The 15,799-nt window shown below is 47.7% G+C and overlaps 3 non-coding genes across 3 annotated transcripts; 2 read left to right on the top strand and 1 right to left on the bottom strand.

The window, feature by feature from the left end:
- The first annotated feature begins 5,369 nt into the window (after window positions 1-5,369).
- TRNAV-AAC (transfer RNA valine (anticodon AAC)) lies at window positions 5,370-5,442 on the top strand. The gene has a single exon. It is a non-coding gene; the product is annotated as a tRNA-Val (tRNA).
- A 2,630-nt stretch (window positions 5,443-8,072) lies between these two features.
- TRNAN-GUU (transfer RNA asparagine (anticodon GUU)) lies at window positions 8,073-8,146 on the bottom strand. Its single transcript has one exon. It is a non-coding gene; the product is annotated as a tRNA-Asn (tRNA).
- Window positions 8,147-8,812: 666 nt separating this feature from the next.
- TRNAH-GUG (transfer RNA histidin (anticodon GUG)) lies at window positions 8,813-8,884 on the top strand. Its single transcript has one exon. It is a non-coding gene; the product is annotated as a tRNA-His (tRNA).
- The last annotated feature ends 6,915 nt before the right edge of the window (window positions 8,885-15,799 follow it).

Consider the following 15,799-nt stretch of genomic DNA (forward strand, 5'->3'; position numbering starts at 1 on the left):
CTCGGGAGCGTGGGGCCGGGCCGCGCTTGAGACTTTTCTCGGCTCCGCCAGTCCAAGTCGGCCTCTTCCGGGCCTGTCCTCGAGGGCCGAGGGCAGGGCCGGGCCGCCTCAGCGGGGCCCCTCTCGCCGGGTCGGGAGCCCCACACCTCGCGTGGCGCCCGCGGAGAAGCTTCGGGCGGCGTGGGTTCAACTGGCCCGCGGCCCGCGAGACGCAGGGGCGCGGTGCGCGCGGGCGCACGCGGCGACGTTTTGGTTCTCTGGCACCCGCTGCCCTCCCGGCTCCTCTCGTTCTCCCTCGCGGGCAGTAACGTCCGGGCAGGAAGACACAGGTAGTAGAAGGGCAGCCTCTCCTTTAAGTCCTGTCCGCTCAGGATCCAAAAACGGTCTTGAAGAGACAGAGGGAGAGGTGGAAACAGATTAAGGGAAAAGAAGAAATCCTATGCGAATTCCTCATCTAAACGCACCCTGAAGATAAGTCGGCGTCCGCAGGGACCCGGTCCTCCCGGCGCTGGTGAAGGTGAGTCGAGTTCCCGTGAGCAGCTGCCGCCAAAGCAGACAACCTTGGCCAGGCGGCCAGCGAGTAAGCAGCCCCTCCGCCTCCCCAAACGGGCAGCACTTGAACTGGGAGCACTTGAACCTCTTTCCTTTGTCTTTTGATGGATTCCAAGGATGCAACAGATAGGTTTCTTTTTAATGCACTTACTTAGCGTAAGACCACTTTAAAAGTTTTAGCAAAGAAAACGACTGCCGAGAGGTTTTAAACTGAGGAGTTTTAGGTGTGGGGGAAACTAGACAAAACGACCACATACTGTTGAGAATGTCACACACTCAGGGGCAGCCGGGTAGGTGTGACCCCCAGATCGGGCCCATTTTACTTTCAACGCATTGTTTGTGGAACTCATTGAAATATGCGTTATATGTCGTAGGGGGACTACTGCAATGCGGTTTTCTGGTAAGACAGAGAGAGAGATCAGGCTCAACGCTGAATACAACAAAGCAAAGTGGGAATTTATAGCCAAGAAGCACGGTGAGGGTTAGTGAATGGAACATTACTAAGAGGAAACATCAGGAGTAAGGGGAGATTATGGCTAAACCAACCTAAGGGATTCTTGCTGAATGCCGGCCAAAGTGATAAAGCATCAGCTGGGGTATGGTGGTGGAGGAGGAGGAGGAGACTATCATGGGAGGGTGTTGTTTAAAATGACTTATCAGGATTCTTGCTAAAATTGGACAACGCAAACACAAGCTCTGAAGTCTGAGAATCAAGACCTAGTTGAGAAGAGAGTTCACAGGAGCCTGACGTAGAGTTTGGTCAAGGAGAGAATATGTGTCAACAATCAGAGGTCTCATACATTGCTGGTGTAACTATAAAGCGGTACAACCACTTTGGGAAACATTTAGGCAGTTTCTTATAAAATTAAATCTCCACCCTGCCTCTTAAGTATTCAACCAAGAGAAATGGAAGTGGGGCGGGGGGGGGGCTGGGGGGGGGAATGTGCCCACAAAGACACGTATAAGAAGAATGTTCATAGAAGCTTATTCATAACAGCCCAAACTGGAAACAACCCAAATGCCCAATATCAGGAGAATGATAAAGAAATTGGAAAATATCTCTGCAATGGACTACTACTCAGGAATAACACTACTTCTTCAGTCTTGCCTGTGCAATAGAGAAATTAGCTTTGCAAAATTCAGTAAATCTCCATTTTGGGGCATCAAAAGCAGTGTCCTGGGGATGGGACAAAAATTCGACCACTGTCCCGCAATTGCTGACATGACTGCCTTACTCTCGTCCCAGCTGCCTTCCAAAACAAGGAAATCCCTGCCGTATACAACATAGGCGCCTGCACAGTGCTGCAGCGATAATAATCAAACGTGGAAGGAAAGGAGGGAAGCTCTACCACCTGGGTAGAGCTGTGTGACTAGCCAAGCAGCTGAGACCCCTCTGTGAGAGAGCAGGACTGGCTGAGGCTCTTATTCCCTTGGTGAAGGTGTCGGGATCTGATGAGGAAGCAAAGGCAGCTGCACAGCCGGCCCCACCCCGGAGTACCCGCGGCTCAATTGACATTCAACTGTATCTAAGCAGATGGAGAAAGGCATTCAGAATTGTTATTAGATGTGAGATCTTATGAAATCTGTTTATCGCTACAGGGAAATAAAGCAGATGATTTTATGGTATAATGGTTATTCTCTAACCTGTGCTGTCCTATAGTGTAGCCAATAGCCACATGAGAGTATTTAAATTTAAATTAATTACATATTATGAGGTAAAAATATAAATATTCAACATCTCCACACTAGCTGCATTTCAAGCACTCACTTGCCACGTGTGTCTAGTGGCCACTGTATTAGATAATGCAGATCAAGGTCATTCATCTAGCGAGTCAGTACACATAAGATTTTTAAATTTCAAGGTCCTGACTTCTCACTCAACATTCGATTCATTCTAGTCCATTTCGTTCATCCCTTGTACCAGTAGCTCCTGGGTCTGTACTGACCTCGATGTGGTCTCTGAGCTTTGATTGAGAGGACGACTTTAGTGGTTCCCTCAGCTGGAAAAGAAGAAGCATTCCACAGCCTAAGGGCTACTATAGGGCAGTGGTAAACCAGGCACAACCAGGGTTTTCTCACATTGGTCTCTCCAGACCCAGTGCTGCTCTAGATAGCTCTAAAGGCCGCCCCTGCCCAGACCTCCAGGGAATGTTTGTGCTAACTCATGAGCTCTGCTTATTAACTCTGCTATTAGCCATAATAACACCTGTTTTCTTTTTATTTAATATTAGAATTACATCCTGCTTGTGGCAATTCATAGTGGCATTTCAGTTGTGGTAGTGAGAGGTAATTAATTTTAAAAATAAATTTTCCAAGTAAAAAGGTGAATCAAAGCATGAAAAATATCAGGTAATCAATGATAAAGATACATGGATATGGCTAAATATGAAAGTGATCTGTTCATTAATGAACTTAGAAAAGCATGCTTTTGTCTGATTTCTATGGGATGTCCTCCCTACCTCTTTTCCCTCGAGGAGCGCTTCCTCTCACCTGAAGTCAAGAAGGCAGGAATGCTTAGCTGTTCCCTCTACAACTTGAACACAGAAGGCACTATCACCTTTTTCTGGGAACTCCCTAGTTCAGATCAGGAAAATCAAGGCCCATAAAGACATCTGGTTGGAGATGTGATTGCATCCTCCCCAGAGCCATAGAGTCTGTTTCTTGGGAAGACTAAATGGTTCTGCTTAGTCTCTCTCTTCTTCATTGCATTAATTGGTTCTGAGTGTTTTGTAGGCCTTCCTTTCAATCTTCTTTTTCTGTTTGAAATCTTGGAGGTTGAACAAGAAGGAGAGGATGCAAATCTTAGTGAAGTTTTCTCGGTTACCCCTGAGCATGGTGGCCAAGGGAAAGGGCGCTGGAGGCAGACTGCCTGGGTCTGAGTGCTGGCTCTCACTGTCACGGGGGTGGGACCCTTAAAAGGGTAGCTCAGTTTTTCAGTGTTCTCCTCTGCAACAAGGGGGTGGTAATATCCTACACTATCTTTTAGGGTTGTTATGTGGACTTAATAAGTTCTTGCACAGTAAAGCCCCGAGGAACAGTGCTGCTCACACAGTGAAGCTCGGAGAAATCTGGTATTATTTCCACTTCTAACTGTACCACTGCTGACTTTCAACATTCCCCAGATAAATGAGTGTTTAATGGTTTAACTGATCTCTTCTGCCCCATATTAGTGATCACCATCTGGAAAAGTGGTTGGTTTTGATGTTGATCTAAGTGGTGATCTAACTGCAATGGGGGCCTGGATCCAACTTCATCAGTTTCTTGGACCTTGGACAGGCATGATGACTGTTCAGCTCACGGTAGACAATATTTTGCACATGCTTCCAGCAGAACTTTCAATATACAGTCAGTTAAGTATTATAAGAAAAGTCCAAGTATGTACCAGTGACCCAGTCTTTTTGGTTGCTTTTGTTTGTTTGTTTGTTTTGTTTGTAAGAAATCAAAGGAGGGAAATATAATTTATCTGGAAGTTGTAGAAGATTTTCTCTCTCGGTTATGGTGCAGTGTTTGTAGCAAACCGGCATTCACCCTGAAAATAACCAAATAAAGTCTGGCTTAAAGAAATTCTGTTTGAGGTCGTTGGAGAAATACCTATGCAGCGAGGACCCACAGGATCAGCTCCAGAGAGAGAGAGAGAGAGAGACAGAGAGACAGAGAGACAGAGAGCGAAAGAAGCTCATTGGAGTGAAACTGATTCTCTACCTTTTCCCCTTAGGGCATTTGCCAGTTCTTGGGAAAACAGCAACACTCTAAGTAGTGTCAGAAATCTGGTGAGCAAAAAGAATGAGGTGGAGGAGGGTGAGGAAGAGGGGAGGGGTGGAGGAGGGGAGAAGGAGGGGAGGGGGAAAGGGAGGAGGAGAAGATGGGGCAGGAAGAAGAGAAGGGAGATGAGAAGAAGAAAAAGAAGAAGAAGAAAGAAAGAAATGTGGAGCTGTCCACGTATTCAGACTTAAGGAGCCAATATCCTGGAGTGGCTTGAAGAGTGTGCTGGATGCTTTCTTCAGGATTTCCCCGTAAGACATTTGCAAATTAAGCCATGTGCATGTATGACGCTATGAGGACAAGCAGAGTGTGGCTGAAAGAGAGTGGAATTTCCACCAGTATCATGGTACGAAGGAGATAAAAATGCAAGTTCAGAATTCCGCAAGGGGCAGGACCCAAGGAAACACCTTAAGGTCTCAGGTGGGAGCCCTAGCCGTCTAGAGCCCGGCACTGAGAGCAAACTAGCTATGGACTGAGACTTCCCTGCAAATCCGCTCAGTCAAGGACTGGATTGAGGCGATCTTCCCCTCTGCTGCCTGCTGGGGGAGAGGGTGCACAGTCTTCACACAAAGATAACATCATGACTCTATCTATCATTTTTCACACAGCAGGTTCATCCTTCAGTCACAATATTGTAGGACTATAAAGGAACAGAAGCAAGGAAACGTGGAAGTTGACTCAACAGACGATTGAGATACTGAAGTTATCAGGTAGGAACTTAAAGTGATATGTTTTAACTGTTCAGAAAATAGATGACAGGATCAGTCTTTTTCACCAACGGTAGAGAATCTATTTTAAAGAACCAGTGGAAATTCCAGGAGCTGGGGAGTCAGCAGGGGCGACTCCTGCCCTCGGGTGCTTAGTTGTGGAACTGGAGACACTGCGTTGGATGCGGGATCCCGAAGTTAAGCGAGAGCCTCTCAGGAGTCACAATCTTCTCGCTTGAGGTGTCTCTGGTGCTTCCCGGTTTATTGTTCACTTTAAAACGTTGGTGACCAGGATACTGGTGGCAGGACCTATGGTTTTCATGGATATAGCTGATGGATTTCAACACCGTTTCCGTAGTGTAGTGGTTATCACGTTCGCCTAACACGCGAAAGGTCTCCGGTTCGAAACCGGGCGGAAACAGACTCGACTGCGCTGGCCTTTTCCTAAAATTTACATTCCCATTTAAAACATGAAAAGGGGGCGAGGGGAGTGAGGTGTAGGGACCTGCGCAGCTGCATTTTCCATCCCCAAGATACGTGGCCCGAGTTCCGTTGCTGCCTGAAAGCCGACTCTCCTGATAACCAGACAATTTTGTATGCAGCACAAGAGTTTAAGAACTTCTGTCTAAACACTACTTTATGTTTTCTTCCGGATTTTCTAATGATGTGGAAAGTATTGCTGGCACAGTATTCTAGCGTGTACACGTCTTGGATTTATTTTCTCTTCAAAATGCTCATGACACTGAACGGCCTAAATTTCCTCTTCTGGTTTTACTGAGCCAATAAGCAAACTTTAATTCCAATAGCTATTGAAGTTCATAAAATTTAAAATTATGTGTTCCAGTAAAATACATGTGCCCTAGAATATCTTTTAAATAAAGATTACGTCTCAGAATTATGTAAAATCATAGCGACTTAATTATGTCAGTTACAATTTGGGGGTAAACTGTTTTAGGCGTCACCCAATATATGATTCTAACATGCATTTCTCTATTAGGATTCGGTTCGAGTTGCCATTTTAAGATCTATTGTTCTCTTTAAGTTCTCTGGCTGATATTAAATTGAGTTAATTAATGTATAATCTTTGCCTGGAGAATATCTAATTAAGACAGGAAAAACAAAACACTGTCCAACTTGGTATAATGCTGCCACATATTTTTATAGACTGCAGAGTGGTCAAAGTTTCACAGGTTAGGAGGAGTTGTGGGAATCTTTAGGGGATGGTGGTGAATGCAGCCATCATGTCACCTGAAGAAGTGTAAAACGGACCCCAAAAACCATGAAAGCAAGATCCAAAGGGATCCAATTGTTTACAAGTTGCTTAACTGTACCCCAGAAGAAAACTCAAGAAGATTTAGAGGAATACCAAAATAGCCAGTGCCCAAGAAGGGAAACTTTGACAATGTCTGGCATCCAATCAAAGAATGCCAGGCATACAACGAGGCAGGAAAACATGAGGTGTAAGGAGGAGACTAATCAATCAAAACTGAACCACAACTGACATGTTAAAATTAGCAGAGAGGACTTTAAGACAGTTATTATGACGGTGTTGCATATGTCCCAAGAGTTAAGTAGAAATGTAGAACACATACAAATGGCCAGAATCAAACTTTAGACATGGAAATGATAACATCTCATATTATGTAATTCACCAGATGGAGTTAATAGTAGGTTAGACATTGCAGGGGGAATTTAAAAAAAAGAAAGAAAGAAAAAAAGGATCAGGGAACGCAAAGCCATGAACGACTGACAGTATCCAAAATGAAACTACAGCCAAAAAGCATTTTAATGAACATAGCATCACTGAGTGATGAGGTATGTTTAAAAGGCCCAATATATGAGTAATTTGGAGTCCCTGAAAAGATCAGAAGAGAAGGAACAATTTTTGCAGAAACACTGACAGAAAAATTTCCAAAGAGCCAAATGAACAGTATGAGTACAAGAAACACGAAGCAAACCACACTTAGCCACATCGTGATTAAACTGCGCATTACTCCATTGAAATAGAACAGTATCTCCAAAGCAGTGAGGGAAAAGACACAGTACATACACAAAACAAAAATAAAGATTATGTCGGATTTCTCATCAGAAGCAGTGAGAAGACAGTGGAGCAACATCTTTAAAGAACGTGGAATCCTATGCCTCCTCCCCAAGAAATGTCTTTCAAAAATGAAAGTGAATAATGACATCTACGGACATACAAATGCTGAAAGAATTCGTCACCCGCCGACCCACACTATAAGGAATGTTAAAGGAGTCCACTGACACCAGATGGAATTCTGGAGGTACACAAAGGGGCGAAGGACAACAGAAAAGGTATCTGCCTGGGAAAATACCTAAGATTTTTCTTATTATTTAAGTCTCTTTAGAAACATGGGACCGATTTTTCTAAAGGAATAACGGTGGATTGTGGGGTTTAGGACACATGCAAAGTAAGATGCATGATGACAATAGCATAACGGCCGGCAGGGAAGGAATGCGAAGAGGTGTGGCATCGCTTGAAGGCAGACTGTGGTAAGTTACAGAAGTCTGTTATAAAGCCTCAAGCAGTCGCTTAAATAAGAAAAGAAAGAGTGATACCTAATAAGCCAGCAAAGGAGCGAAACTGGAACCATATACGAACCATGTAAGCACTATGTGATCGAGCAAATGCTTCTCCAGGACTCTTCCCTCTAAAAAGACCTTGTACAAGGGGCCAAAGATACCTGTACAAGAAGGATGACTGCAGCATTATTTGTAAGCGTGAAATCGTAGAACCAACTTAATTTCAAAAGTATATGGAAAGGGTTAAATAAATACTACTACGTGCAAACAACGGATGGAAGAAAGTCCATCGTGAAAAGGAATTCAGAAAGTAAGGATGACAGCCGTACTCTTTCGAGGATTTCCAGGCGGCCTCTTCCGATCGCACCTTACGTCCTCGTGTTGTGAACACGACACGGGGGGCAGGAGGGTAGTAGTGGAGGAGCCTTTTTCGGCCTTCACGGGAGAGGGTGTGCAGAGCAGAAAGAACCGCGAAGCCTTTACTTTGTAAAAGAGGGGGGAGAAAGGCGTCCCTGGGTGGGCTCGAACCACCAACCTTTCGGTTAACAGCCGAACGCGCTAACCGATTGCGCCACAGAGACACACGAGCGCCGCTGCCCTCTCATCCCCGTGGTGCTGAAACACCGCTTCCGCGCCAGGCGGAGACACTCGCTTTTCGGAGGACAGCGGCGACGGCTCCAAAGCCTCGGACAACCGCAGACGTGGAGTCGACGCAGCGCGTTCGTTCCGTGGAAAAGCCGTGCGTCGGGCGATTCCGAAGGCAGAAGGGCAGCCGAGCGTCCCCGCCGCAGATGCCAGCGCCCCGGAGACGCCCCCGGGCCTGAGCCGAGGGGGCCCCGAGGGAAGCTGAACGCCGGGTTTGGCTCCGTGACGGCTGCCCGTTCGCTCCGCTCGGCCGCGGTCGGTGGGACGCGAGCCGGAAGCAGGGGCTGGGAAGGGTTGGCCCAAAGGGGCAAACGCGAAGAGGCGGGAAAGAAGCCGGCGGGGTGGGCACGACGACAACTTGACTTCCCAGGAGGCCTGTGCAGAGGCACGTGCCGGATTAGGGGAGATGAGAAATGGGTTTTGGTTTGGTTTGGTTTGATCATCATGTACCAGAATTGAGAGGAAGGGAGTGGAAAACGGAGGGCGGGGATGAGAGAAAAATATGAATACCTACAGTTGTCCAGGCACAGCGCAGTAATTGGAATGATTTTACGTCAACATCGTAAGAGCAAGAACTCTTGCCGCCGCGGGGTTCGTGGCGCGCCGTGATCGTATAGTGGTTAGTACTCTGCGTTGTGGCCGCAGCAACCTCGGTTCGAATCCGAGTCACGGCACCCTTCTCTGTCTCACGTGGCACGGCGGCTCCCCTTTTACTTTGTCTTGAAACTTGCACCGGCCTGGGGGCCGGAGAGCACTGCTTTCCCCAGGCCACCTGGCGGCAGGAGGTCAGGAGAAGGGAAGGAAACCCCACACAGGGCACTCACCTCGTGTCTGAACAGAAGGAAACCCAGGGCAGCGGTTTCTCTTCGGTCCTGCTCCAAAACAGGGAAGCCCGGCAAGGAGCCTCCTGTGCTGTAACTGGTGAAAAATGTTGTTTCTGTGTTACTCAAAATCTGCAGAATCTTAAAGACCAGATAAAAATTTTTATCAGATAGGCGACTCCCCCTCCCTGGACCTGTTTTGCTGGTTTAATCTTGGCTCCTGGGAACCTCTGCTCCGAGGACTTTTTCAGTCCTTGGCTATTGTTCCCTTTAGAGTCACCGAATTTAGCTCTCTAGTGCCTTTCTATACTCTCAAGGATTTTAAATGCCTATCGGCAGCCACTCACAGGATAAATGGTATCCATCAGGAGTGGACAACTGGAAGACCTTAAAAGTCACCGCAGAACTGATGATAACGGTGACTACAGCACCCTCCGCCCTGACGACCCAGCTAGTGGAGACAGCGAATATGTGTGATTCTTCTGCCTGACTACATCAATGCTGGTACCCGAGACTACCGTTAGACTGAGAGCATGACCAAAAGCGGGGAATTGTTAAAAATCAAACACAAGTGGAGATCACACTTGAAAATTCCCTGAGCAGACAAACCCGTTTAGTCATACAAGGAAGAGCTCATTTAGCTTATTTTGCAATACAAGTGAAACTTACCTTGGGCCGCTTCTTGATTACGCCTCTGAAAATCATAAATAAAGCCTAAAACTGTTCGCCAAAATTGATGGGAGGTAACCACTTTTAACCAATTCCCTATCATGAGGAAATCTCTAATGTTATAATCGATCACTGCGAAGGACAAAACAGACACCGTCTCCTCACGATATAAGTTGCTTTCTAACAGTGTACCACCTCTGAGCCTCCTTCCATATTCCGTTGGAGTGCTCCCAGTTCCTGAACGGTAAACCTTCACTAATTACTGTTTCGGTGATCACCAGTGGTTTAACTTCTGCTATTTGTGAACTTTGACGGTGCCTTGACCTTTTCATCTACCAGATTGGACCAACAAGGGAACTCCACATCATACTGTTGTCCCACGTGCCTGGACTTAGTGACTACTCAGTCAGTCACACAGAATCATTAAAATCATTGCCATTGTCCTCTGTCTTATTTGTTAACAATCACTGTCCAGACTCCTTTCACTTTACCTTTGCCTCTTCTAGAATGTCATGGAAATGGGATCGTAGTGCACACACTCTTGCCTGAAAACCTCTTCCTCTTTGCACAACGTCTCTGCCTTTATCCATTGTTGAGTAAAGCAGATGTCTTTCCTCTTTGATTGCTGAGTTGTATTCCATGGCAGTAACATAGCACAGTCTGTTTACCATTCACTCGATAATGAGCATTTGAGCTGTATCCAGTATTGGCTATTGTGAATAAAGATGCTTTGAACAGTGTTTCCACAAGAGATTTTGTGGACGTAGGTTTTCATTTCTCTCGGTGAAGAATAGCTGGTACCAAAGAGTAGTATATGCTCCACTTCATAAAAACCAAAGCCTTTTCCAAAGCAGTTGTACCATTTAATGTTACCACAAACAATACGACAGTTGTGGTTATTCCACATCTTTGCCAAGTTTGTTGGTGTTTCCTCTCCTTATAATTTTAGCCACGCTACTAAGAGTAGTGGTATCTCAATGTGGTTTTAATGTCCATTTCTCTGACTGCTAAAAATATTGAGCACTCCTTGTATGCTTTTTTGGCCATGTGTATATCTTCTTTTCTGAAGTATCTGTTCATATTTTTTAACCCATCTGAAAAAAAGTGGGTTTTTTGATATTTGAAAAACTTGTTACTGGGTTGGAGGAGCTCATTATACATTATAATGGCAGGCGGTGAGTGTTGTCAGCTATGTGTTGTGAATATTTTCTCCCTGTCTCTAGCTTGCTTTTCCCTTTTAGTGGCCTCCTTGGATGAGAAGATACGGCTAACGTTGATGAACTCTAATTTATCATTTGTCTTTGTTATATACATTCTTTGGGTCCTGGTTAGTAACTCTTTGCCTACCACCAAATCACGAAGTATCCTCAAAATGCCTTATACCTTTAACTTTTATGTCTTGGTCTATGATGCACTTCAGATTGACTTTTGTGTGTAGTGTGAGATAGAAATACAGCTGCCCCCTCCCAATATGGAACCTATTTCCTTTCCCCATTGAACTGCTTTTCTTGAAAACTCATTCACTAATTGAGCTATGGGTCGGTTTCAAGTCTCTGAACTCAGTCCATTTTCTAGTTATGTACCCTGATGCCACTTGCACACTGCTGGTCTGTGTTGCGGGGTGGGGGGGGCGGTGATAGTAACTCTTAAGGTCAGGTGGTGCAAGTCTCCCCATTCCGTTCTTTTCCACACAGAGCGATACATTTTGCAACATGTAATAACTCAGGTAACCATCCCCCAGGTCAAGCTATGCATGCCATCACATCATCCTTTTCATTTCCTTGTGGGACACAGGCCCTCCCTGACATGTACTGGCTGCCCCCTTGTGGCCAAAGAGCCTCTATTGTACCCTCTGAGGAGAACAAACGCCCAGTTGCCTGCAGGGCGGCTGAACCGTGCGAGAAAAATCTACAAGACTCAAAACAGTCGGGATTTTCGGATGCAGGGGCGGGGGCGGGGGCGTGGGGGGGTGTTGAGGGGGTGGCGGGAAGTTAGCTCATTTTTCAGTCCTTTGGTCTTAGAGAAAGTTTCCTTTAGTAATTCCTAACCGTGGAAAGTACAACGCTTTGTGCTGCTTAACATTTCCTCTTCTTTCTAGGCAGAGAGAGTCCCATGGAGCATACCTAATTTGCGAAATTGTTCGCTGGGTGCGATGTTGAAAACTGGAGGCTGAGGGAGAGCTCTATCATGTTTTGTTTTGTGCGAATAAAAGAAAATGAGGAAGAAGCGGAGATACAGAGAGGGGAATAATAGGCTGGAGCCTGAAAAGCGATCTTAGGGTCTGGCCCTGGATGTCAGATTTTGGAGAAAGAGAAGACATTGATGAGCATATCCAGGGAAGGACTTCGTTGCAAAGAGCAGACACTTAAGGCTATTTTATGACATTTTCCATTCGTTTATATGTACTTGTCCTTTCCCATCTTTGTAGATAAGGCGCAAGTGAGCTTGATTCGTTCGTTGCTTTTTGGAATGCATGCTTAAACATAAGTGACTACCATACTTCAAATATTCATCTGTGAACCTGCTAGACTCCTCTTAGGCTCCACCAACTGTGCATTAAAAGTAAAATGGGTCCAACCTGGGGACTCTACCTGGGAAAGTGCAATTAATTTTAAGAGGGTGGGTGAGAGAGAAATGAGACAGTCTCAACAATGGTTGCTTTCCTTACTGCAGTGGTTTTCATATATGCTCCACACTCGATCGATTGATCCTTTCCCCAAATCCTTTCCTCCTTTTCTCAAGCAGTTGAGAAAAAGAAATCAGTTAGTTGCATCCTGGAAATGCACGGAATTCGTGGCTAGGGAAGTTCAAGTACTCCCAAGTGGGAAGATTGGGGACTGCCTACTCACTGGTACCCGGGCCATCGTTGTCTGCTGTGTCTACTTGGACTGGACTGGACAAGGGGACTCCACTCGCCTTCGCCAGCCAGGGGGAGGACGCGGTTCCAGAGTCGGTCAACTTCATGGTAACTCCAGATCCTGAGGCCTCATAGGATTTTTCTTCACTTTCCCTTTCATGTCTCTTCTGCCTGCCCAATAAGAGAGGATTCACTGCCTTTCTCTCTCAGTCAGGACCCTTTTGAGGGTCCCTTGTGGACAGGACTGAAGTGGGCCTCTGGTTCCCCCTAGGTGTCCCTGCTGGCTTGGGCGTCTCCAGAGCTCAGGCGGGCCCAATACGGAGCCCCCTGGCTGGTGGGACCGCGGGGAGCCCAGAAGGCTGCACTAGCGGTGGTGGAGGTGCGGGCCCCAGGCGGCAGGCGTCACAGTCAAACCCTATTCTTCCCCGTGCACCTCCTCCTCGGGGATGCGCGGGGCAGCTGGAATAAAGCGGCCCCTAAAGCTTCTCTGCCGGCTGAACCCAAAGAGGCGTGAAGTTCCAGAAGGGGCGAGAGGAACCTCACTGAGCAGACTGAGACTCCTTCCCGGCTGCCTCTCCTGGGCAGGCTCAAAAGAAGCTGATTTCGAGGACGGAACCAAAGAAGAGGCTTCATGGCAGAAAACCCCACGATCTCGACAGACATGAAAGTCTTAAATCCTAACGTCTAGATGAGCAGGGGGCCAAGTTGAAATCCACCCCTGTGCCCTGATCAAGAGAGTCATCTGCGTGAGTTCAGAGGCCAGGAACAGGAGCGACTGTGCACATCTGTGGTTCTCAAACGGGGGCGATTTGGGCTCCCACCCTCATCCCCGGCCCCCTCTGTGACACTAGGCCTTGTCTGGAGACATTTTTTATTGTTAAGACTGGGGGAAGGGGGACGGAGAGTTTCTCCCTGGTATCCAGTCAGCAGAAGCCAGGGGTGTCACTAAACATTCTTCAGTCCTCAGGCGGAGCTCTCCCCCACAAAAAATGATCCCGTCCAAAATATCAACACTGCGGAGGTTGAGAAACCTCGGCGTAGATCAATGTCCACACACTTGAGAGATGAGAAAACACGAATTCCTGACTACTTGGAGGTGGGGTCTGAGGAAAACTGTGGCATCAGAGAGAACTCTAAGATCGTTGACCTGGGTATAGAGAAGGATGGAGTTGGCATGGAGTAAGGCGGGAAAACTGCAGGTGCAGCAGGTTGTAAGGGGGTCAAACGGCACTCGGGTCCTCTCGCCCATGACACAGCAAAGCCAATCAACGGACACCAGGTTGTGATAAGGAAACTACAGCGTTTATTGCAGGGTGCCCAAGCAGTGAGAACGGACAGCTAAAGCTCAAGAGACCCAAAATCCTGGACGGCTCTCAGGACAGTGTATTTAAAGGCAGTGTGAGGGAGAGGGTCTCAGGGTGCGTGATCAGCTACCACACAATTCTCTGGCTGATTGATGGTGAGGTAACAAGGTGAAGTTTCAGGAATCAACATCATCAATCTTCTGGCTCTAACTGGTCTGGGGGTCTATGTGCTTGTGGTCAGCAGTTTCCATCTGGTTGGGAATCTGGGTTCTGTAAAAACAACTTGGCAATGTGCATCAAACAGTGTTATCTATGTCCTTCAGGGAGGAACTACAGGTCCCGTGACTCTGCTATATGACTGATACATTGTGAAAATTCTTACCAGTTCTCCTGCCCGACTGCTGTTCTTTGTCTCTGCATGTTCTCATTCCTCTAATCATTAATTCTTGGGCCAGACTTTTTGCAACTCATGGAAGGCTCAGGAGACTGAAATTTTTCTTTACGGAGAGCGGGGGAAACTACGGGATGGGTTAACCGACAAAGCCCATCCGGGGATTGCTGGGCTTTGGATCCGGAATCCAATTTAGCGCCCTGGAGCCTGGCTTACAAGGGTTTTCCATCCAAGGCGTCTCCGTTGCTGCATCCACCTGAGTCCTTTTGGACAATGGAGTTGCCGGCTCTCGGGTGCGTGGCCCCTTCTCACCCCGGGCACATTCCCTCCCGCCTCCTCCCGGCCACCGGGCCCCTCTCACGCTCCCCGGGCCCCGGTGACCTTCTCTCCACACGCGGCCACCTCACAAAGACGCGTCACAAGGCTAGTTCTCAAGGCTAGGTGCGGCCGGGATGAGGCAACTCGCTCGGGACGTGCGGACCCGGCAGGCCCCGCGGGCGTTCGGGCTCCTTTTTTAGAGGAAGCACGGAGGGAACGGCCTTAGCTAAGGCTTTCTGGAACGACGGGTGACCCCTCCGGAAGGCTCAAGGCCTTCCAGAGCAAAGGGAAAAGGTCACTGTTGTCAGAAGCAAGAAGAAAAGCCAACCACCAGCAGCTCCCTGGTGGTCCAGTGGCTAGGATTCGGCGCTTTCACCGCTGCGGCCCAGGTTCGACTCCCGGTCAGGGAAACCTTCAGCTTTCCATCCCCTGAATTGTGTGCTGGGGTGCTCCCCGCACCGAGGAAAACCAGAGTGGCCGATTCTCAGGGCACCTAGGTCGTGCTTATCTCCAGGGCAGCCCTACACCACCCGCACATCGCCACATCCCCACATCTCCATCGCACAAGTGGCTTTCGAGCATCTTGCTCAGGTTTACACAACCCTGCAGAGGTTCAACTCCCTGTGGGGTTCAAACCCACGCCCGTTGCCACCCGGGGCGCAGGTCACGTTGAGCTCTGAATAACCGAGAGAGGCCAAGCCGAGTCTTGGTGTTAGTATCAGTAGATGCCCTGGATGAAATGCTTATTAGGCGCTCGGCAGAGGTGCCCGGAGGCGATATCCACGAGGGTTGAGAGGAAGGTGAGCGATGGGTCGGATCTTCGAGGGTTGTTCCACTTGTAGATTAAGCGGTGTAGGGAGTTAACATCAGTTAACTGACCCAACAAAGGCAGCAGGTGAAGTATGCGCAGAATGGAAAATTGTTACACTGCTGCCATAAGCAGAAGGTAGGAGTAAAAATCAACACCGCTACGGCAAAACGATGCTACCCACCACAATCAAGTCCCACAGTTTCTACAATGGCTGTTGCATTTAAACCCTGCACGCTCTCCCAGGCCCTGGCCTCGTTTTCCCTTTTCCCTTGGACGCTCACGCCGAAGACCTGTTGGGATAAATGTTGCGTCCACTGTGCGGCAACAGGAGAGAGAGCGAGAGCCGTGGCAGGTGTTGCGGACGGAGCCTCAGAGGCAGCAAGTGGCGTGTGTAGATGATGAGACAGCGCAGTGGCTG

This window comes from Eubalaena glacialis, chromosome 3 (genome assembly GCF_028564815.1).
Source record: "Eubalaena glacialis isolate mEubGla1 chromosome 3, mEubGla1.1.hap2.+ XY, whole genome shotgun sequence".
NCBI classification, from domain to species: Eukaryota; Metazoa; Chordata; class Mammalia; order Artiodactyla; family Balaenidae; genus Eubalaena; species Eubalaena glacialis.